This window comes from Rattus norvegicus, chromosome 7 (genome assembly GCF_036323735.1).
Source record: "Rattus norvegicus strain BN/NHsdMcwi chromosome 7, GRCr8, whole genome shotgun sequence".
In the NCBI taxonomy this organism is placed as follows: Eukaryota; Metazoa; Chordata; class Mammalia; order Rodentia; family Muridae; genus Rattus; species Rattus norvegicus.
Genome location: NC_086025.1, coordinates 53,675,502 through 53,698,697, shown reverse-complemented (window position 1 = coordinate 53,698,697; position 23,196 = coordinate 53,675,502). Strand labels below are relative to the sequence as shown.

General features: G+C 40.8%; 1 protein-coding gene across 3 annotated transcripts in view; it reads right to left on the bottom strand.

Annotated features, from left to right (window-relative positions):
- Positions 1–23,196, bottom strand: part of Ptprr (protein tyrosine phosphatase, receptor type, R) — a 267,022-nt gene that overhangs the window by 116,935 nt on the left and 126,891 nt on the right. The window contains exon 1 of one of the 3 annotated variants that reach the window (NM_001113390.1): positions 12,332–12,459. The exons of the other annotated variants lie outside the window; for them this stretch is intronic. The gene's annotated coding sequence lies outside the window, so the exon portion shown is untranslated. Of the gene's footprint in view, positions 1–12,331; positions 12,460–23,196 lie in introns of those variants that run through there. 3 annotated transcript variants of the gene reach the window in all.

The window sequence follows — 23,196 nt, the reverse complement described above, 5'->3', positions numbered from 1 at the left end:
ACTCATAATGCCCCTACTTCTAAATAAACTCACATTCTGAGGGAGTTGAAAAGCCCAACATAAGAATCTTCAGGGGACTAAATTAAACTCTAAATAAGGATAAAGACAGAATTCTTAGAAAAAAAATTGTTATGTTTTAGTCAGGGCACTAAGAACCTCAATGTTTTTTCATGTTTTTCTGACTGTATGTCAGTACAAACTGTAGGCTCAGCTGGGTCCTGGGTGTTCATCCCCCAGAAGAGCTGTTCTTAGAGAGATGTTTGGGTGGTCATACAGGGCCACTAGTAGAATATTCTTATTTAAGGGTGTTATGCAATCTTGAGTGCTTTTTAGGTAAAGGTAATATCAGTGCCTGGGTAAACTGAAAGGAGAGGTTGAAGAATACAGACAGGAGATTGAGGACTCACTCCCCACTTGTCATAACACTTTCTCCTGGACTTGGGATTTGCCTCTTCTGTCTTAATAGAATGTGATCCTCTTCTTTCAGAAAGTAGTCCTTTATGGAATAAAAACCACCTAATAGGGGCTGGAGAGATAGCCCTACAGTTAAGCATGTACTACTTGGCAGGGGACCCACACTTGGTCAGCAGCATTCAAGTCATGCACCTTATTGTCATCTACAACTTTACCTTCAGGGGACTGGACGCCCTCTTCAGGCCTTGGTGTGCACTTCACTCATGCACACACACCCTGACACATATACACATTATTTAAAAAAATAAAATATTTAGAAACCATCTAAGGATGTAGGAGTTTGTGTATCATTTGCTGTGCCTTCCTATAGCTTAAAGCTGATTCCCATATGTAAATAACAATTTAAAATAGAAAGTTAAGCTTGATCTAAGCCTTCATGGACCAGTAGGATTTAGATACCAGGGATGTTTTTCAGTTTACATTTAGTTTATAGTCTTAAGCATAATTCCATTATCTAAAATCCAGTGTAGAGGAGTTGTAATTCAGCAATATGACTGCTCTCATCATATTCAAAGACCTTCTAGGACTGTGTGATCAGCTGGAATGCAGACACGCCCTGGGTGCTCACCTTTGATCACAAACAATGACATCTAATTGAGGGGCAAAGTGATGAATCAGGGAAAGATTTAATAGAATGAGTCAGAGAAGATATGGCCAGCTCCCAGGAGAAAAGCTATTTCAGAGCAGTGCAGGCAAAGAGTCAGTCAGTTTAGTAAGTGCCCATGAGTTGGGAGTTGAGTCAGTCGTGAGTCAGTGTAGTGAGTGCAGGGCAGGGAAGTTGAGTTCCTTAGTGAGTTCATGCAGTTCAGGGCAGGTTAGCAGAGGTAGCTGAAGTGAGATTAGAATAAATTGTCAGAGTTAGTTTGAGGCCAAGAAGAGCAACTCGGTGAGAAGCTGAGAGAAGCCAGACTGAATCATTCAACTTGGAGAGGTGTTTGACCCGGGACAGCTGAGTTGAACCAGCCAGCCAGAGTTCAGAAAGAACTAGAAAGGGTGAGCTTATTTAGCACTAAGCCCTGGGGATGACAATTACATCAGGCGAATAAGAGATACATTTATAATCAAGTCCACCTGTAGCCCTGTATAACAGAGACTTCCTTTACTCCTCGAGCCTGCTGTCTACACGGCCAGCATATGGAAGCCGGTGCTAGATCTCTATCTGCCATGCCTCAGCAGTCTGCTTCTGCTCTCTGCCTGACTAAAGCCTCGGCTGGCACCCCTAAACTCTGGTGAGGAGCCACTGAGTTCTTGCTGTGAGGCAGACTGAGCAGGCAGGCATTGTCTCTTGTCCCCAAGGGCAGGATTTGGAGCTGCAGGCAACTCTGGGAACTGAGAGACAAGGGGTTGTGCAAACTCTTGAGAGCTCAATTCCCAGGGCCATGATTAGCGGAGGCTTGTAACTGTGGAAACAGTATTAAGGTCTCAAATGGGAAGTGAAATAGGGACTCAAGATTAAAATCACTCAACAAGACAGCTTCGTAAGGTGGTAAAAGCGGAGCTTTTGAAGCAGAAATTTGAATGACCCGACTAAAACGAAGAAATAATGCACAGAGGTAATCAGCTGAAATTGGAATCCTCTGGCTCACGGCAGCAAACATTTGAGTAATTTGTCTGGATCTCGGCTTGCCTGTGAAGACCTGAATTGATTCCACAGAGCGTGCACATACCTCTGACCCCACAAAATAAGTGATGCTAAAGTGTATATGTATGTATATATAAATACATATACATAAGATTATATATACATATATAAATACATGTACACACATAAACACATAGACACAAACACACACACACACACACACACACACACACACACACACTCTCACACACACACTTGAGGTCCTAACACATGCCAGACAGAATGGGAGGGCAAATTTGGAGAAAAGTATATGATTCTTAATCAAATGACAATTTTATTTCAAATAGAACAGGAACGAAACTTCTTGTGGTTAGTGAATGTATACCACATATATATCTTTATCAATAGATCCTGGAAACAGTAGGTCCTTCCATGCGGTTACATGCAGGCTCAATTGAGATGAAACAAGTTTCCGAGACAAAACTAAGGTTATAGCTTAGTTTTAAAGTTACCATAACATAGCAAAAAGGTACATTTTAGCCTGAATTCCAAGCCCTCTTTATTATTTCTGTGATTAAAGATTTCTATTTCAAGGAGGAATGGAAATTCTAAGTGGGACTACAAAGAGATTTTCTAGCAGTCAGTTATCCAAACAGTTTCTAGGTAAATGAATTTGGATCTGAAATGTGCCCTCAAAGGCCACATACTAGTGACCTAATGATGCGGTCCTTAGCTTATGGTGTCTGTGCCTTAAGATGTGGAGTCTAGTGGGAGGGAGGTAGATCACCACTGGGGTTCCCTTGGAGGAAGCAATCGAGCTCTATCTCCTTTCTCTTTCTTTGCTCACTCTCTCCATCTATTGAGTAATTTACTCTGTTGTATACCCCTTCCATTATATACACCACCTTGCCACAGGCCCCTAATCAACAGGCCAATGAACAATAGACTGAAACTTTCAAAACTCAATTATCTTTAGTATATGTTTTAGTAACAGAAGCTAACACCACATAAGGAAAATTAGGTACATGTATCGAAAATTACAAACATGTGAACATAAAGCTTTAAACATAATAAGAACGTAATTAGAAAGATTCTAATACCCAACTTTATTGGGAACCTCTTATTCAGAGTTTATTGAGTCAATTTCCCATTACTGTATTGTATTTCCCCCATAAAAGAAACAGCTCTGGTGTGTGTGACGTTTACGTACAGATGTTTGCAGGTGTGCTTATCCACGTGGGTTCATCCAGAGGTTGTTTTCTGCTTGTCTTAATCAGTTGCTTATCCATCGTATTTTCCGAGAGAAGGTATCTCACTTAACCTGCTTTGACCAGCCTGGTGTGGGATAGTAGCCCATGCCACCAGACAGAGGAACTGGTAGGTAGTCATAAGTTCAGAACCCCAGCAAATCTCATAATTGAGAATAGCAGGAGCTCAAACTAGCTTCCAACCAGGTTCCTTTCCTGGAGTAAGTGACCACAACATCCCACTAAGAGGACCATGACAACCATTCACATAACATAGAACCTAGAGTTCTCCATGCTAAAGATAGGCCCCGAGTGTTTAGCCAATGAGCTTCCCTTCCTGGTCATCCCTTTCTGCAAAAGGTATTTAATCTCTGGTTCACCCTGAGTAAGACATATGCATTCTCATCCACCATGAATAAAGCAGTTTGGAAAATTGAGGACCGGACGTCTCCTTCATCAAGGATCTCCTTGGGAGCGGGGGGGGGGGGGGGGGGGGGCATCAAACAGAGCCGCACCTATGCACCTATGTCTCCCATAGAAGCCCCTAATCCTGGCACTCACTTGGAGCTAAGCTGGATCCCCATGCCCCCTGTCCCAGGCTCATTACAGCCAGTGAGCTCCTGTTCCTAACTCCTCACCGTCCCCAGCGTGGCATCTGGGTACTGGTACACAGGAGGATGGGAACTACCGGTCTCAGTTCCTCGAAGTTCCCAGGAGCGTCTACTTGCTCCGGTGTTTGAGAACCACAGCCTCTGACCCAGCCCCTGCTGTTTTCACCTGGAGGAACACAGGCAGGGACCCCTATCTTAGACTGTGTTTTGTTTTCCCTTAGCGGAGCAGGTCAGAGCTCCAGCATCCCAGCGGCCAGGAGTGGCACATCTGTGGGGTTCCAACACCCCAGAGGCGAGGCAGAAACGCAGAATGACAGCCCGGCTGGATCAGTTTCTGCCTCAGCTCTGGAGTTAGAGACATGTGCTGGCACCCCTAGTTTTTCCATATGGTTGCTGGGTATTTGAACTCAGATCCTCATATCTGCACAGCAAACACTTCATCCCTCAAGATAGCACTTTATAAGGTTTTGTTTGGAACCGAGTGTGGTAGCATATTCCTATTACCCCAGCACATGGGAGGCTAAGATAAAAAGTTCTGTGAGTTTGAGGTCAATCTTGGTTCATAATGAATTTTAGGTCAGCCTGAAACAGGGAGACCCTGACTTTCTTCTTGCTCTCAAAGAAGGTTTCCTACCTTTCCTTCTTTCCTCACCAGACTACCCACTAAACTAGGTAAAGCCCATGGGCATTAGCTATAATTGGACTTCTGGAATTGATTAAGATGCTGGACTTAAAGTCAATAGAATGTGAATGGCTCCTGGCCATTTATGTGTTAATGATGGTTGAATTTGGTTTGCCTGGGAGGAAGGCAGTTAGTCCTCTCACTGTTACCAGGCAACATCATCTATCATTTGATTATACCCACCAGGAGTCATGGCCATATATAGCAGTCCAGTTAGGCAGAAGAAGGTTGGATGACCATCTTTCCCCCTAGAAGAAATCTCTAAAGTCCCGAGAGAAATGCTGTCTCTCAATAGCCACTTTGTTAAGCACCCTCTCCTTAGGCCTAATGTGTTTTGGAATAACTCCATTCTTGGTCACTGAACCCCCTATCTTTGGTTAGGATTTGTATTGGCAAGTTATTCCCAGCACATGTATTTGAACCAAGCAGAAAACTTCAGTTCATTTGAGGCATTTTGTATCAACACCCAATTCTGTCTCCTCTTTCTTCATTGGCTTCTGTTTCCACACTTGCTTCTATACTCCACGTTGCTGTTCTTCTCAGCTGCGCTTCGTCCTGCACAGACTTCCCACCTGTGCCTCTAACCCAACATTACCAAGCTCAGTCACCACTTCCTCTCCCTACCCAGACTGAATTGTCCTCCTCCTGTGTTCTGGGTTGAAGTATCACATCTGGTATTCATTTTGTTTTCTCTCTTATTCTTCACCATTATGACAGCAAACTGGTACTGTCCACTCTATTGTCTGTTGTTAGACAGTATCTCATCTCACTTTCCCATTTTGTCTTTGTCTATGTTTTAATCACCTCTGTTTAGATTCCCATCAAGGCTCTCTGGACTATTTGGGTAGAGAACCAGTGGGTTGCCCCTCTTTCATGATATAATTTTTTTTCATTTTTAACATTTATCATCATCGTCGTCGTCATCGTCATCATCATCATCATCATATCATAATGCATCCCATCATGCCCTAGAAGAGTGTAGAGGTCAGAAGAAAACTTAGCAGGAGCTGGTTCCTTCTTATCATTCGTGTACTTCAGGGAATTCAACCCCAGTCATCAGGCTTGGTAGCAAGTGGCTTTATCCATTGAGTCTTCTTATTGGACCCATCTAATTAATTTTTCATTTGAACACTGTAATGGTGTATCTAAAATGCTAGTCTAATCGATTGGAATTATAGCCAAAATACCTAAAAGAGCTCTCAATTTTTAAATGAATAGTCACCACTCTTCAGTTAACCAAACGTGCGTGCTTTGTCTCGACTTCAACACATATCTACTGCATCCATTACACAGTAGACACTGTAGTCATCCCTGAGGTTTGTAAACATGTGTCTCTCCTTCTGCATGGCATCAATTCACATGTGCCTAGCTGGTAAGGTGTAGTTCTCTCTCCTTGGAGACTCAGTTTCCTAGAAAGGGTGCCACCATTCCTGGGCTGCTACATTTCGATGTATCTCTGTTTATCTGGACTTTAGTATCTCTTACTTTCAAGTGAGGTTCAGGAGTGCTATACTCTTGGAGATAGTATATCTTTAAAATTATGTTTATGGTGCTTTAAATAACAAATGACGTCTTGGCTAGGTATTAGATTCTTGACTCAGTCTCTTTTATTTTTATTTTTTATTTTTTGCTTTTGAAACCTGCTGCTATTATCCCAATACCTTCTGGCAATGAAAGTTACTGTAAAAAAAATACCCTGACCTGACACTGGCCTTTCTGTAGATAACTTGCTTTTTTCTGCCTGTAATCTCATAGGATTCTTTATCTCTAGAATGAAAAAAAAATCCTCATGGTATGTCCTTGGTTTAGTAGTTACTATTACATAGAATGCCTTTGAAATCTATAGATTCTAAGCTTTATTTCAAAATATTATTTGCTATGAAACATGGGAATGATTTGCTTCTAAATATTTCAGTCTCACATTCAGATACCAATTGAGCCATTGTGTATTGTATTTCTTTCTAGCCATACTATTTTACATTTCCCTCTGTAGACTTACTTCTATTCAGTTGATTTTGTTTTTCCATCCTGCTCTCTGTCCTTTCCATTTTTCCCCACTTCTAATACAGTTTCAGTTTCTCTAATGTATTTTTATTAATTTTTAAACTTTTATCTTTTTATTCATTCTTGAGAATTTCATATGCACATATGATAAAAAATGGACATAACTGTCCCCAGTATCTCCCCCTCAACTCCTACCACACGCCTCCAACATACTTTTCTCCCAATATAATAACTCACTAAGTCCAGTGAGTTGCTATTTGCCTCTGTGTGCATGGTGTGGGGCCATCCACCGGAGAGTAGCCTTCCTATCATTGGCCCATCTGTACAGCACCGACTGTTGATTCTCTCAATTGTCTACAAAGATGAAATAATACTTCTCAGGGTTAGGGTGAGAAAGCTTCTTTGTCTCTTGCATTTGTTTTAAAATACTATCCCTGTCCCCCAAACCCCAGCAAAGACTTTAGTTTCTCTTACTGGCAGTCACTGCAAACAATACAGTACATTTTAAAGGCTGTTTCCTCAGAAAACTATGCTGACCAGTGCCACCTGTGACTTGTGAGAACATCTAAGAAGTTAGAGTCACAGAAGAATATTCTCACTATACCTCTCAGTCATGTCTCCAGCATAAGATCAGCAAGAATATGTGTGTTTTGATCTCATAAGCCTGCCTCCTCTGTCCTTTGGAGTGTGGGAGGAGAGCGATGCCATCTCTCGGTCTATGCAAACACAAATGCTGTGTCACTTCTCATTGCTGCAAAATAAAAGGCCAACCCAATCCAACCTCCTCAAAGACTCTATAAGTGTTCTTATTAGTTGGCCTTGGTTTCAGCATAGGAACATCCCAAGATACAAAGGTCTGAAGGAAATAAGAGTGTTTGGGGGATATGGAAGTCAGGGGCAGAGTTTCTAAAAGTGGCTTGTCATCACAGCCACATGCATAAGTGACAAAAAATGTAGATTGAAGAAAGGAATAGGATGTAATTGTGAGCTTCAGGCAGTGGTTCTCAAATGTAGTTTCTGAGCCACTGGGAGACATTTGCTATAGTAAGATAATTTAACTAAATAATTGTGTTTGCATGTTTAGAAGCTGAAGGTGGGTGAGCGAATGCCAAATGATTTCTCTGTCTCAACGAATTATAGTTACAAGCTCAGGATGATGAGAAAGACTTGGGTTCTTACCCAAGGATGGGTAATCTCTGTTAAATCCTTAACTGTTCAAAAAAACCCCTCAGTTTCTTCATCTATCAAATGGGATGATAAGAGCATTTGTTATGAGACTAACGTAGGAAATTATGAGAAACACATAAAATTTTAGATAGAAAACAGCTAGAGCTGGCACATGAAAGGTCCTCAGTAAACTTAGCTTAATGATATGAATTTATTGCATATTGACATGGAAAGCAATATATTCACAGAGCTATTTGTCTGCATAGTCAGAGCAAAGAGAACCAGGATAGCAACTTTGTTGATCAAATGGAGACCCAAAGCTTATCTACTAGAAGGATTAATAATATCAGAGCAGGAAGTGGCCTGATTGCATTGGTGATATCTATGTTAATTGATTTTTATAACTACTGGGGAGTTTTAGCCAAAGGTCAATCAGGCTATCAGAAAAGAGAAAAACACAATATTTAAATCATTTCATTTGCCATAAAGTGATATAGCTTATTTTCTATTTGCAGTCAGAGTGACAGGCCTTCTGAATTTCTGCGTCCCTTTTTTCTCCATCCAATTCAGCCTCAAATCCACAGCGCACAGAAGATTCTTTATGGATATTGAATGACATTTATATCCACCTTGCTTCTTTTTCTACTACTACAAATTAAATGCCAATAAAAAGCAGCTGAATTTAGCAGCTTAGGTTAGCACCTTTCGGCTGATTCATTTGGAAAGCCTTTAATAACCTAGTTTCCTCTTTGTGTCATTAATCTCCCTCCTCTATTTCAATCTTACCTCTTAATTAGTGCCCTATTTTACTTCCTCTCTTCTTGGGCTAAGTCTTTCTCTGTTGCCTCCAAAGGTGCCTTAAACTTGTCCATTAGAACTTCTGTATACATTTTCATGAAATCTTTAAATTTCAAGTAATTTGTGGCAGGCTCTGTTATCACAATAAATTACTTTTTTTTAAAAAAAGTACAAAATGATGACAATCTTGATCTTTGAGAGTGTATTCCCTGGAGGAGGAAAAAGCTTATGTAAAGTGCAGAACTTACACTGTGTATTCTTATGATACTTGCATCCTCGTGCCTTGTTGGTTTATATTTACTTAAACTTACACAATATTTAAGTTATCTATCATCTATGCATCTATGTATCCATCACCTATCTATATCTATCAATCATCTATTTTTATCTAGCTATTTATCCACATTTCTATCTATATATCATCTATCAATCATCTATTTTTCATCTGTGAATTTATCTATCCACATTTCTATCATCCATTTATCTATTATCTATCTATCTATCTATCTATCTATCTATCTATCTATCTTTCTATAAAATGGAAGAATATAGAAACCTAATACAAAACACTTTCAAGATAGAAAAAAAAGCTATGACTTAGCCGTGATTAAATCTTATCCTGGGTAAATGTCACAGCAACCTACCTGTTTCAACAGAGGTCTTAAGTCTCATTGTGATGTGTTCTAATCAACAGAAGTTTCTACCTCCATCTCCCTGCTTATCTGTCCTCTTCTGTATTGTTCTTTTTGCCTACTGTTATTCTTTTGAGTTCTTTTTTAATCTTCCTTGGGTTGTTCCTACTCCCTACCCTCCTTCCTTCAGCATTCCTTCTCACTCTGGGAGCAGAAGATGGCGGCTGAGGATTGAGCTAAACGTAGCTCAAACTAGGTCCAGGCAGAAAAACAATGCTCTGGTAAACACTGTTGGCAAAACAAGGTCAGACAACTTCACTTTTCTACAATGAGCCCCATCAAGCTAACAAAACTAAGGGTGTAGTGACTGGAACTTATCTTTAATCCTGGCCAAAGGGATCTCTGTGAGTTCAAGACCAGCCTGGTCTACATATCAAGTTCCAGGCCAGCCATGGCCACATAGTGAGATTGTTTCAATGAGTTAACCACAACAAAAAACACACCATTGTTGTTGTTGTTGTCATCGTCATCATCATCATCATCAACAACAACAACAATAACAACAGCAGCAGCAGCAGCAGCAGCAGCAGCAGCAACAACAACAACCACAGGACAAAACAAGAGACAAGTCAACAAACACAAGATAGCAAACCTCTATCTATCTATGGCTGCTCTGATTGTCTCACTCATAGAGCACAGTTGAAAGGACAGAGAAGATGTCCTGACACTGGTGTGCAGTACTCGACGAGACTCGCTTGTAAATGGTTTCTAGAACTGCTTAGAAATAGACAAACAAGGGCAAACTCATAGGCCTTAAATCCCCGCAGAGAACTTGCATTCTAGTCATAAATGGAGGTTGTTTTAAGTCACCAAATATATACATACCATATTAAAATCAAGAAATTATTAATTTATACTGGTCACTGGTGCCTTATTTGTTATAAAGAGCCGGATGCCTATCTCTCCTTTTAAGTCGCAGGATTCAGACACCAGGGGTGTATTAGTTACACAAGCAATCACCTATAAAAGCTCGAGCCACGAAAGGGCAGGAGACTACACGAGCTCTGAAAGACCATCTGTGTGGCTGCAGCCTCAGCCTGAACGGACGGATGGCACACATTTCTTTTGATTCCCACCACAGAGGAGTTTATGTTTCACTTCAGTGACCGTGATTAGATCCTGCTTCCTGTCTTCTGGTGTGCTACACAATTCTCCAAGAGGCATGATAAAAGCAAAGTGTGGTTTACTGGCCTGTGTTTTTGAGATGCAGTGAAAAATGGTGCGGTTGAATATCCTTGGTAATCTTGGTTGTTTTTCTGTCACAGTGGGCATTAACAATTTTCTGCATAACTTAAAGTGAATAGAGATAGAGTGTGGAAGTTTTTGTGTGCCCATGGTTCTTTCATCTGCAGAAGGAGGCGGCAACATAATAATAACCATGTAATTTCCCCCACAATGTGTTACCTCAGTGATCAGCACTTTCAGAGACATCTCATTTCTAAACAAACAGGATTCTGAGTACCTGTTGTCTGCAAAGAAAGCTTTCCATGCAGCAGGACTCTGTCTCCTCAACCCTTACAGCAAGACTTCCCCCCTCTCAGTAGGATTGAGGCTGTGGTGTTTATTAGGATGGCTCTACCTGTGATTTCATTGTTAAGTTGTCGCCCAGAAGTAAACGCGTGGATCGGGAGGACAGAGGCGGGATATAGCTTATTCTCCCTTATTGCAGCTAAATGTAGGGATGGTTGAGGTTATACAGTACAATTCAGGGAAGTGATTAACTGAGTGATTCGTGATGATCACTTAAAAATAAATGGAAGATTTTGAAAGTTTTAGGGGAAAATATTTTGGTATAAGGAACTAAAACACCTACATCTGCTTCGGAGCTTTAATATCTAGTAAGTTAAAGTTTTAAACAGGCAACACCCCCTCCTCCCCAAAAGCTCCTTCTCCCCCCCCTTGGAAACCCCCATCTTTCTCTTTAGTGTAAAATTTGGCTGCTAAGCCTTAACTACTACTTCGAAATTTTGACCCTCATTAGACATTAGTAGCTGCTCACGTTTCATACTAGAGATACACTCCAAACGAAAAAAAAAATATCCCGGCAGTCCCGCATTTTATGAGCAACAGGGCTTGATTTTTTGAGTCAAATGATTTATCTGGGCTATCCTGATGATTGCTCTCTGTGATGTTGAATCATACAGGAAGTTAATCCAATTTCATTATAAGGAGGGATGGAAATACCAGCTATGTTATAAAGTGAAAGTTGTCCATAACTTTGTGCCAAATTCAGAAACACTATTTTAAACATTCAAACTAAATTTCCACTTCCCATCTCTGCATGCCCCAGCCCTATACATAGTAGGGCCAAGAACACAGTGAGAATTCAATAAACATATTTTAGAAATGTGATATTCTTCATATCGGAGAGCATTACTTTCTATGCAGATTAATTAATGAAGTCATAAATAATTTTTAATCAGGACCCAAGATGCTTGTGAGAGCTACTAAGATCAAAAGCCAAGATTCTTGGTTCACAGACGGGGAAACAGCAAAGCCGCCCTTCCTAGATGGGGATTAGGCCAGGGGCATCTCATATCAACACTTTTCATTCATCAATCTCATCACTGGATCACAACAGAAGATACTGGCATTTTAGTGATGCCTGCATGTGAAGGTGGGGACCCCAGATGCCCTCGTTGTAAACATGTCTAGATTCTTTCATTCTCTAGTTATCATAAATAAAGTCATTCCCACCCCCTCCCTCCCTCCCAGTGTCGGCGTGGGAACTACACTGGACAAAACAGAGAAAACATGTGCTTCCCTTACTATCTCTTACGAGACTTTTAGGTTTCGTGCAAATACATGCGTTTGGGATCCAGTCTTTGGGATGGTTGGTTAGTTTTGTAGAGACTCCTGAGGGTGGCGAACCTTTACTGTAAAGACACACTGAGTGTGTTTACACTTCAGACCTAGAGGCTAAATATTTTTCTCTGAGAATCCAAAAGCTTTTCTGCTGACTCACTCCACCAGCCACTGACAGAAATGCCTGCACTGATGCTCCCAACCTCACAGGTCCCCCAGACAGCCCTCTTCCCATCCGGATGGGTTCTCCTACCGGTTTGGAAACTGACCGAGTGTTGCGATGCATCCGGCTTCCATTTGTGTTCTTCTTGTTACTCCCTCACCATGGCTAGTTGGACTAATCAGAAAGCCTGCGAGCTGAAGCTTTGTTTAGTCACTTGGAGCTAGCCGACTGCTACTGTTTCTAGAGGCTCTGCTGAGCCCAGGTCGACAGCCGCAGCCTGTGCTGTCCCAGGAGACGCCCCAGGTGCTTGCTGTTTCAATAGTTTGCTAGCATTCATGTGGTTTGTTTCACAGTGATTAGCAATACTGTAAAGTGAGAATTTTATGAACTGTGGAACAGGTATGTTGCATGAGAATTTTTTCTTTTCTTGGTTTTACAAGAAAATATATGTTTATTAGATATTTTAAGAAAATAATAATTTTTTTAAAGTTCTACCATCTTTGTAAATAATTTTCCTACTGGGTCACAGGGATTTTACAGATATCTAATTTTAACTCACTTTGTGACTTAGAAAACAGATTAATATTACTTGATTTAATTTAATTAATATTCATATATATTTTGAAGAGGAAATTCAGGTGACTGATAATAAACCCAACTAATGAGTTGGAGGTTCACAAATATGCAGGTGTGATTCAAAAACTAATTTTTCCCTACCATACTATTTGAGTTTAATACACGATTTAAAATAAATGATTGTTACAATTATTACTATTAGAGACATTTAGTTTGAAAACAAATAAGACAGAGCAAAGGAAAGGAAAACATTTTTCTTTGTCTGTAAGTGCTAACCTCATTTTCTAACAGTAAGATTCACTGAAACACTTTGAGGATCCCAGAAACTCTGACATCAAGATACACGACATAATTCGAGTAAGACTTCAATAAAGCTTAATTATTTATACATTACTGGTAGCATGCTAAATTAATTTTTTAAAGAGTACCAACCCATTCTCAATAGTCTTAAAAATGTTCACAATCTTCGATCCAACAATTCCCTACCTGAAAATGTATCTTAATGAAGTGACTTCAGTGAGTAGACATTAAGTGCTAAGATTTTCTTGGTTAAATTTTACTTTAAAACTGAGAGGGAATTTTAAGGAAGATCAATAGCCAAAGAATAAACAACTTTTGGTATGTCAGGGTGGGAGATAATTGTTGGTTAAATTCTCTCTCTCTTATATCACTAATTTGGCCCTTTCTACTAGAGCTTTCTGGTCTACCTCGAACGTCCTGGGATAGTCTTTGTACCAACGCAAAGCCTTTGGGGCTCAGTGGTTTACATTTCTAACCTTAGCAACTTGGGAGGCACAGACAGGGGGGGTCTGTAAGTGAAACAGAGGGAGCCAGAAAACATGAGGAGCTGCATTGTGGAGCCTGGCTCAGCAAAGAAACAAAAGCTTATCGAAAGCCACACAAACCAAAAGGTTTCCTCATCCAGCTACCATCCTTGTTATTAGTCCTTTATAAGAGAAGACCTTGCATCATTTATTGCTTCTGACTCTTTTTTCTTCCTGCTTTCACTGTAACTGGAGTTCTAAAGTAGAAGCCTTCCTTATTCTGGGGGCTCCAAAATGTCAGGCCCAGCCATTTTCCCTGAGGAAAACCAAAAAAAAAAAAAAAAATGATAAAAATGTCAGGAAAGGATCAAAATGACCACTTTGTAGAGACATACATTGAGCATCCCAGTCTTTCTGTGAGGCCCTGACAAAAGAACTTAGGTTTAAACACTTAATTCCTAAATTATTTTATTAATGTTATTTATTAATAATAAGTAGTCACTTTATAAAACAGTTAATATTTCAAAATGAAAAATTTGGGGAGAACTGGGGCAGTGGGGGAAAGGTTCACCCAGTAAGCAGCCTTGGTCTGACTGTGGCCTGGTTGTTCATTGTCTTAGTGCCGGCTCGGCAAGCTGGCCTCTGAGAAATCTTTGTTTGTCTGAGGGGCCAGTGCAGTTCAAGTGATATGATTGCAACTGCTCAGGGGACAATCTCATTATGGGGTGACCTGTCCTTCAGGCTCTGCTGTTCCAAAATGGCAGCAAAATGGAGTCCAAAATGGCAGCAGGTTAAGGACAAATGATCAGAGACGTTCGGAACCAGGCCTGGGACAGGACACTGTAAGAGCTCATATTAAGATACCTCCATCACTTGAATCTTTGTGCATTTAGGCTTGAGTGACATAAGACTGGTGTCACCAGTATTTGGGCTCTCTATGGATGTCATGTACAGAACTGAGCAGGCTATCCCCCCACAGGAAAGGTGACAGATACAAACTGACTGAAGGGATGCAGGGATGCTATACAACTCCTGGGCATATACCCAAAAGATGCTCCACCATACCACCAGGACACGGGCTCCATTATGCTCGTAGGAGCTTTATTCATGATAACCAGAAACTGGAAACAACTCAGCTATCCCTCGACCAAAGAATAAACACAGACAGTGTGGTTTATTTACACTATGGAATATTATGCAGCCATTAAAAACAAGGCCATCGTGAATTGCACAGGCAAACAGATGGAACTTGAAACTATCACCCTGAGTGAGGTAACTCAGCCAAGAGGACATGCATGGTATATACTCACTTATAAGTGTATACTAGCCATAAAGTACAGGATACTCACACTACAATCCACAAACCCAAAGAAGTTAAATAAGAGGGAGGGCCCAAGGGAGGATGCATGAATCTCACTCAGAAGGAGAGATAAAATGATCATCACGGGCAGATGGAGGGAAAGAACTGGGTGAGAGAGAGGATGAAGAGGGGAAGGGGAGATCAGGTGTGGGAAAAGCCAGAGAAGGAAGGCCAGGAGAGGGAATAGAATTCAGCAGTGGCGTGGGGGGTGTTCCCAGAGACCTGAGATTGGGGAGGCTCCTGAGAGCCTATGGGGGTGACTCTAGCTGAGACTCCTAGTAGCTGGGGATAAGGATCCTTAAGTAGCCACATCTTGTAGCCAGACAGGATTCCCATTGGAGAAATAAGGACAATGACCCCCCACACAAAACCTTTACCCCAAAATTTGTCCTGCCTACAGGAAGTGTAGGGATATAGATTGAGTAGAGACCAAGGGAAGGGCTAACCAATGAAGGGCTCAACTTGAGACTCTTCTCATGGGCAAGAACTAATATATGATACTATGAATGATTCTCTGTTATGCTTGCAGACAGGAGCCTAGCATAATTGTCCTCTGAGAGATTCCACGCAGCAGCTGACTGTAATGGATGCAGAGACCCACAGTCAGACACTAGGTAGAGCACAGGGAGTCTTGTGGAAGAATTGTGGGAAGGATGGAGGGACCTGGAGGGAATAGGGAACTCCATAGGAAGACCGCTGACCCCTGCCCTCCCCACTCTCACACAAGGTTGGCCCTTTCCTCCTGTCTCTTCTTTTTATAGCTGGAACCGTCAAGTGCTTAAGCAAAACAAAACAAAATGCCGGAATTAAACAAAACCACAATATCATTCCTTTATTCTTCCTTTTCCTTATGTCCTACTATTGGTAACTGAAGTCCATTCTATCTATGGACAACAGTCATGGCAACATTGCTTCCAACAACCTTCACCACTCCTGCCACACTTCCGCCGGTCATTATGGATCCTAGTGGCAGGCTTCTAATTGTTCTCCCAGCTTCCAGCTTCCTTTTACCACTGCACAGAGCCAGAGTGACTGTGTTTTTTTTAAATCACAAATTAGATCATGTCAGTGCTATCTTAAAACTCTCTGGGGGCATCTTGACTTGTTCAGAGTAAAATTAGAGTCTGACACGGCCCTATTTGAGTGCCGTCTTAGCAGCTCCCCGCCTCCATCTATCTTTGACATGTCCCTTCAATCCCAGTACTTTTTCCTGTGTATATGTATATGGTATGACTGTGTGTGTTTGAACATGTATGGATGCACATGGGTTGAGTCCATGTATGTGCTGGTGTATGTGGAGCTTGGGGGTAGATGTTAGGAATCTTCCCCTTTGTGTCTTCCACTATATTCATGGACATCAGGCAAACTCAGAGCAAGCTGATGAGGCTAGTCTAGCTAGAGAGCTTGCTCTAGGAATGTGCCTTCCAAAACTTGAATTATAAGTGGTCTGCCATACCCACCAGCATTTATGGTTTATAGGGATCCAAACTCTTGTACTCATGACTGCACAGCAAGGGCTTTAACTGAGGAATGATCTCCCAGCCCCTTATGCTTTCTGGTCTTATCCCTTTCAACACACCTAACTTCCTCTGTCTTTGTGCTGGCAGCCTTACTAATAAAAACTTTCTCTAAAATACTATGGGTCTTAGTGTCTCTATTCAGATTTCTACTAAAACACTACTTCTGCAAAGGTCTTCCAATGGGAGTATTTTAAAATATTATCTTGTCTGCCATTGTCTGCCTTCTTCTTAGTACTTCTTAACCAGGATGGGTATTCTACTGCACCTATTCAAAGGTTGTGAGCCTGCACCCGGTGTGGTTGCTGGGAATTGAACTCAGGCCCTCTGCAAGAGCAGCAGGTGCTCTTAACCACTGAACTATTTGCCTGGATCTCTATTTTCCATCAAATAGGATTGATACGAACCATGTTCATCCCTTGAAATAATGCTCTGTCCATGCACAGATTTGGAATGATCTGCTAGAACCAAAGACGTGTGAGCTAGAAAAAGTAGTCCTGTGTCTGCGCATGGCTAAGGAGTTCTCATGAAAGAAGCTGTCCTAGGGCAAGTAAGGGTTAGGTCTCTAAAAGGGAGATTGAAGGAAATGGGAAAAAAAAAGTGAGAAAGCAGGTCAAAAATTGTGACAGAACTCCATGAAAGAAAAGTGCACACACACACACACACCCCCTACACGTTCCAAAATGCTGTGCTACTTTGCATTTTTGTAATATACGAAGGAATACATGCTAATGTCAGAGGGGAGGCTGGAGAAGAATCCCCTGCTACGGGTGTCCACAGGACACAGCTTTTTCTTTCTCTTTCTTTCTTCAAGTAGAGTATGTGCTGGTGCCCATTCATGTTTGTGACTATGGAAGCAGAGGCCCCACGGTTGACCTGGACATCCTGTCCTTTTAAAGCTCTCTCCTCCCCATTCAGGCAGAGCTCCTCACTGAACCTGGAGCCCTGCTGGGCAATCCCTGCCAGTGATGCTGGGCAGCTTGCCCCAGTGGTCTTCTGTGTCTGCCTCTTGAGGATCTGAATTCTGATTCTGATGCCCACTTGACAAACACTTATTCACTGAACCATCTCCTCGGTCCAGAAAAATATTTTAAATGATAACCATGATCACATTTTTTTTGCAGCCTAAAGTAAGTTTAAGTGAGTCATCGGGCTATCAGAATAGCTTCAAAACACAGCAAGAGGAAATGAGACCAAACTAAGATGACTTTCTAACAAGACGTAGATGAAAACTTCACATAACACTAGACTATAATGAGATCATTTCTCATCCGTGAACGCGTGAGGGTAAATTTACATGTCTGTTATTAACTCATCAAAATTCCTCTGAGTACATTATTTTCCAACTCTTATTACCATGCGATCAAGTGTAGCCTCATCATCCATTATTCATACGCTCCATTAGAATGTTTATAAACACCATTTCTGTCTGCATTGCACTGCACTAGAGATGGGCAGGAATGCTTTAACATTTGTCATTTTGTTTATTCCGAGGGCAGAGGCAAAATCACGGGACTCATCGCCATCAGGAGAATCATCAACCCAGTTTTAAACATGTTTTCAAAAGCATCTGATCTGATGTACATTCTGTATAGAATTTGATTTTTTTTAATACTTCTGGGTGTCTGGGACTTGGAGGAGGTTAAGTAATAAATAACAAATTTGCAAAAGCATTCTTATGATTTCTATATTTCAAAATGTATTTTGTAGATTTTTAATAACAGACAATCTGTCTTCTAGTCCTCTTGATGCCCCCAACCTCAGCCCTGTCAAGTATAACAGAAGTAAGAATAAATGAACTTCATGAACTTCATCAGAGTAGTATATATATATATATATATATATATATATATATATATATATATTAGGCTTTTTTTTATAATTTCAAAGCCTTGTAAGTAAACATTGTCTATATAATCATGAATTAGATCTTACCAAGTGCCAATTAGCAATTTTGCCTTTAAGGTAAAATAGATATTTGGTCTGTAAATATTATCTGTGTTTTGATTTAATATAATTAGTAATTTTGTCAGTGCTAAAAATAGTTCTGGAAATGGAGAGAAAGTGTAGGCATAGATAAATGAATTGGATGCCTTTCATACATCTGAAAATGAATTAGTAAGCTAGAAAACAGATTATTTTCCATTTGAGCCTTACATTATTAAGGGATCATAGTAGATATCAAATAAGCCCAAAACCAAGTTAACTAGATTTCACGTTGGTTTTGCTGTCAGATTAAAACCATAGTTTATGTAAAAAATAGGGTATCTGATTTGGACTATAAAGAACACACTACAAACCAAGCAGCAACCAAGCATGGGTCATGAATAAATTATACCATTCTGTGCTTCTCCATCCGTTCTGTGTCTGGTTCAAATTGTTTTGTTGATTTGGAAGAGATGTCTATTAGATTCACTCAGCAAAAATTTCGTGAGCTTCCAATGTGTGCCAAGCACTGGGTTCTCTGAGTCCTTGGTTACAAAGGCCTGCCAGGCCCACAGGAGACATTTTTCTTATTCTCATTAAGGGCAAATCCCCTTACTTAGGTACTCATCCTATGTTCCGTTCTCTTTTGCTTGTTTTCTGTATCATTGTTTTCTCTATCACTGATGGATTGTTCCTGGCAGTCTATAAACATTTGTAAGCTTTCTTGAAAATGAAGCCATACTTAGCTGTTAATCCTTTCCTTTGTTGAGGAAAAAAGGCATTTTTCTCTCTTTTTTTTTTTTTTTTTTCGGAGCTGGGGATCGAACCCAGGGCCTTGCGCTTGCTAGGCAAGCGCTCTACTGCTGAGCTAAATCTCCAACCCCTGAAAAAAGGCATTTTTGTTCCTGAGAACTATTCACACAAAATATTCTCAAGCAAATCAGCCATAACCTGTACCTTACAATTATCTGCATTTCATTCTTGCTCATCTGACAGTGCCCCAAGAGTGGAAAGGAACTAATCCTGTTGTCTTAGTCAGGGTTTCTATTCCTGCACAAACATCATGACCAAGAAGCAAGTTGGGGAGGAAAGGGTTTATTCAGCTTACACTTCCACATTGCTGGTCATCACCAAAGTAAGTCAGGACTGGAACTCAAGCAGGTCAGGAAGCAGGAGCTAATGCAGAGGCCATGGAGGGATGTTACTTACTGGCTTGCTTCCCCTGGCTTGCTCAGCTTGCTCTCTTATAGAACCCAAGACTACCAGCCCAGGGATGGCTCCACCCACAATGGGCTGGGCCCTCCCCCTTGATCATTGAGAAATGCCTTACAGCTGGGTCTCATGGAGGCATTTCCTCAAGGGAGGGTCCTTTCTCTTCGATAACTCCAGCTTGTGTCAAGTTGACACACAAAACCAGCCAGTACAAAGACTTTGCATAAATGTTTAAGTTTGGCAGGCAGCATGGGTAGTCATGGCGACTGACACTTGCCAGTCATCCCTGTGAGGCTACTTTTGTATTCTACAGAGAATAGTTCCTGAACCTATCACCCCTAATTTTGATGGTTGAGAGACTATGGTAGCCAAGAGGCTGAATAACCCACCCAGTCTGTTTAGTTGGTATTTCGGCAATTCTGCCAAAACCTGTGGCCTTAGCAGCACACCCCCGCCCCCATTATCTCCACCATGCTGAGAACTATATTGGCTCCCATCACCTTGCTCCTTATCACCAGTCTACCTGGGGGTGCAGCAAATGTCTAAAAACATGGTGTCCATTGCTGAGTGTGCTTTTGGACAACAGTAAATGCTGACATATGAATTAATTTTGATGTCTTGCTCAAGCAAATCACCAAAGATACCCAATGTAAAGAAGAGCAACAAGAAAGCACAGGAGGCCATGTGCCAATCAAACTTATCCCCTCAGAATTATCTGACCCACTCCCGTCTGGAGTAGAGACACACGGCTCTCTTTTCTGTGCTGCGGTTGAAGAGTTTCATATGGAATCTCCTGAGTGTTTACAGAGTAAGAAACAGTATCAGAGAGATCAGAGCTATGTGCCACACTGGCCCAGGGGTTGGAGCAGGAAAAGAGAAGGGGCTAGGCAGAAATGTGGACACATAGGCTTTACATGATGGATAATGAGGAGCTAACACTCTGATTGCATGTGTTGTGTCCTGTTTGTGCTTAACGCATTGACTATTTCATGTTGGGTGCAGTGGTGCACACTTGGGCAGAAGCAGGAGGATCCCATTTGAGGCTTTCCTGAGTTCTATAAAGAGATCCTGCCTCACAGCAAAATAAATGAACAACAAAACAGCCCTGTGAAGTCAGCACAGTTATCATTTACTGATGAGCAAACAGTCTCCAGAGTATGAACAACTTCCCTAAGGCTGTGTGTCTACTAACCCAAGTACATTTTCTCTCCCTTGGCACACATAAATGAGAGTTAGTAGAGCATCAAAGATGTACTTAAAGCCATATTAATAATAATTTTAAAAGACTGAAATATTAGAATGAGAGATGAAAATACAATAACTACTACAAAATAAGATTAATAGGTTTTTTTTCCCCTAAATCTCCTACAAAGGGCAAAAACTGGGTAGAGACTTTATATTTTGGGAATCAACTGTCTTAGGTCAGAGGATTTGAAGATCATTCTACAATATTGAAACTTGCTGTTGTGTGTCAACCTGGCTGGACCACAGGGTACCCAGATATTTAGTTAAACATTGCTGTGAGCATGTGTATGGGGGCATTTCTGGATATAGTTGACAGCTGAAGCAGAAGTATTGTTCTCAGAGTAGGTGGCTTCTTCCAAACTATGAAAATTAAGAGAATTCACTCTCCCCGTGTGATTGTTTATGAGTCAATTCTTCAGAGATGGATTCAGAATTTACACTATAATCGCTTTTGTTTCTCAGACCTTTGAACTCATATTGGAAGCATTCTATTAAGTCTCTTGCATCTCCACCTTGAAGATCAAAGATCTTATTCTCATCCTGTACCATGTTAGCAAAAATCCTTATAATAAATCTCAGTATTTAATGGCCATCTCCATTTTGTTGGTCCTGTTCCTCCAAAGAACTCAGGCAGGTCCATCCATCTGATAATACCAAGAACCAGAACCATGATTGGACTTTTTCTCTTATATCTTCTTCATACTTGTAGAAAAATTTGGCTTCCATCTTTAAGCTCTGAGGAGAAAGCAGATGGTGTGGAGGTGTAGTGGAGTATGTTACGGCTAGCAAGGAGAATACTTCTTGGGAAACTCTGTAACTTTGTCTTCAGTCCACACTGCTGAAGAACCAGCTTGTGCAACCCAAAGTGTCATCACCCATGACTTTGGCTCCTGACAGCCGAGAAAGAATATAAGATCACACAGCGTTCACACTAAAGTGAAACCAACGCTAGAATATGAGATCGCACAGAGTTCACACTAAAGTGAAACCAACGCTAGAATATGAGATCACATAGAGTTCACACTAAAGTGAAACCAACGCTAGAATATGAGATCGCACAGCGTTCACACTAAAGTGAAACCAACGCTAGAATATAAGATCACACAGCGTTCACACTAAAGTGAAACCAACGCTAGAATATGAGATCGCACAGAGTTCACACTAAAGTGAAACCAACGCTAGAATATGAGATCGCACAGAGTTCACACTAAAGTGAAACCAACGCTAGAATATAAGATCACACAGCGTTCACACTAAAGTGAAACCAACGCTAGAATATGAGATCACATAGAGTTCACACTAAAGTGAAACCAACGCTAGAATATGAGATCACATAGAGTTCACACTAAAGTGAAACCAACGCTAGAATATGAGATCACATAGAGTTCACACTAAAGTGAAACCAACGCTAGAATATGAGATCGCACAGAGTTCACACTAAAGTGAAACCAACGCTAGAATATGAGATCGCACAGAGTTCACACTAAAGTGAAACCAACGCTAGAATATAAGATCACACAGCGTTCACACTAAAGTGAAACCAACACTAGAATATGAGATCACATAGAGTTCACACTAAAGTGAAACCAACACTAGAATATGAGATCGCACAGAGTTCACACTAAAGTGAAACCAACGCTAGAATATGAGATCGCACAGAGTTCACACTAAAGTGAAACCAACGCTAGAATATGAGATCGCACAGAGTTCACACTAAAGTGAAACCAACGCTAGAATATGAGATCGCACAGAGTTCACACTAAAGTGAAACCAACGCTAGAATATGAGATCGCACAGAGTTCACACTAAAGTGAAACCAACGCTAGTACTGGAAGAATTTTCTGATCACACAGAGTATAGCAGTTCCAGCTTAAAGATGCTGTCTGTGCAAACATTAACTTTTTAAGTTAAACAGCTTTATTTAGGAGCTATATTTTCAGATACCCTTTCATGATTCACCAAATTTACCTATTTATCAATTTACCCGATTACACCGGTGAGTATACTGAGGAGAGGAGTGTAGAAATCAAATTTTGCAAAAAAAAATGAAGATTAGCTATATAATGTATGACAATTCAAGTGGTTTTGAATATTACTGGTAATAACTAGGTAATGAATTTCTTATGCAATTCTAAATGCAGTTGTATTTTTAAAATTATGTTAAAACTTTTTTATGTATATTATTTGTTTATGTGGGAGCAGACATGAACATGTGGAGGTCAGAGGACATTTGTAGAGGTTGATTTTCTTCTTTTGCTGTGTGGGTTCTGAGGATTAAATGTACATCATCAGGTCTGATGGCCAGCATCTTGACTTACTAAGATATTGTCCCGTCCCATAAATAAAAATTATGTTAGAAAATAATTAAATA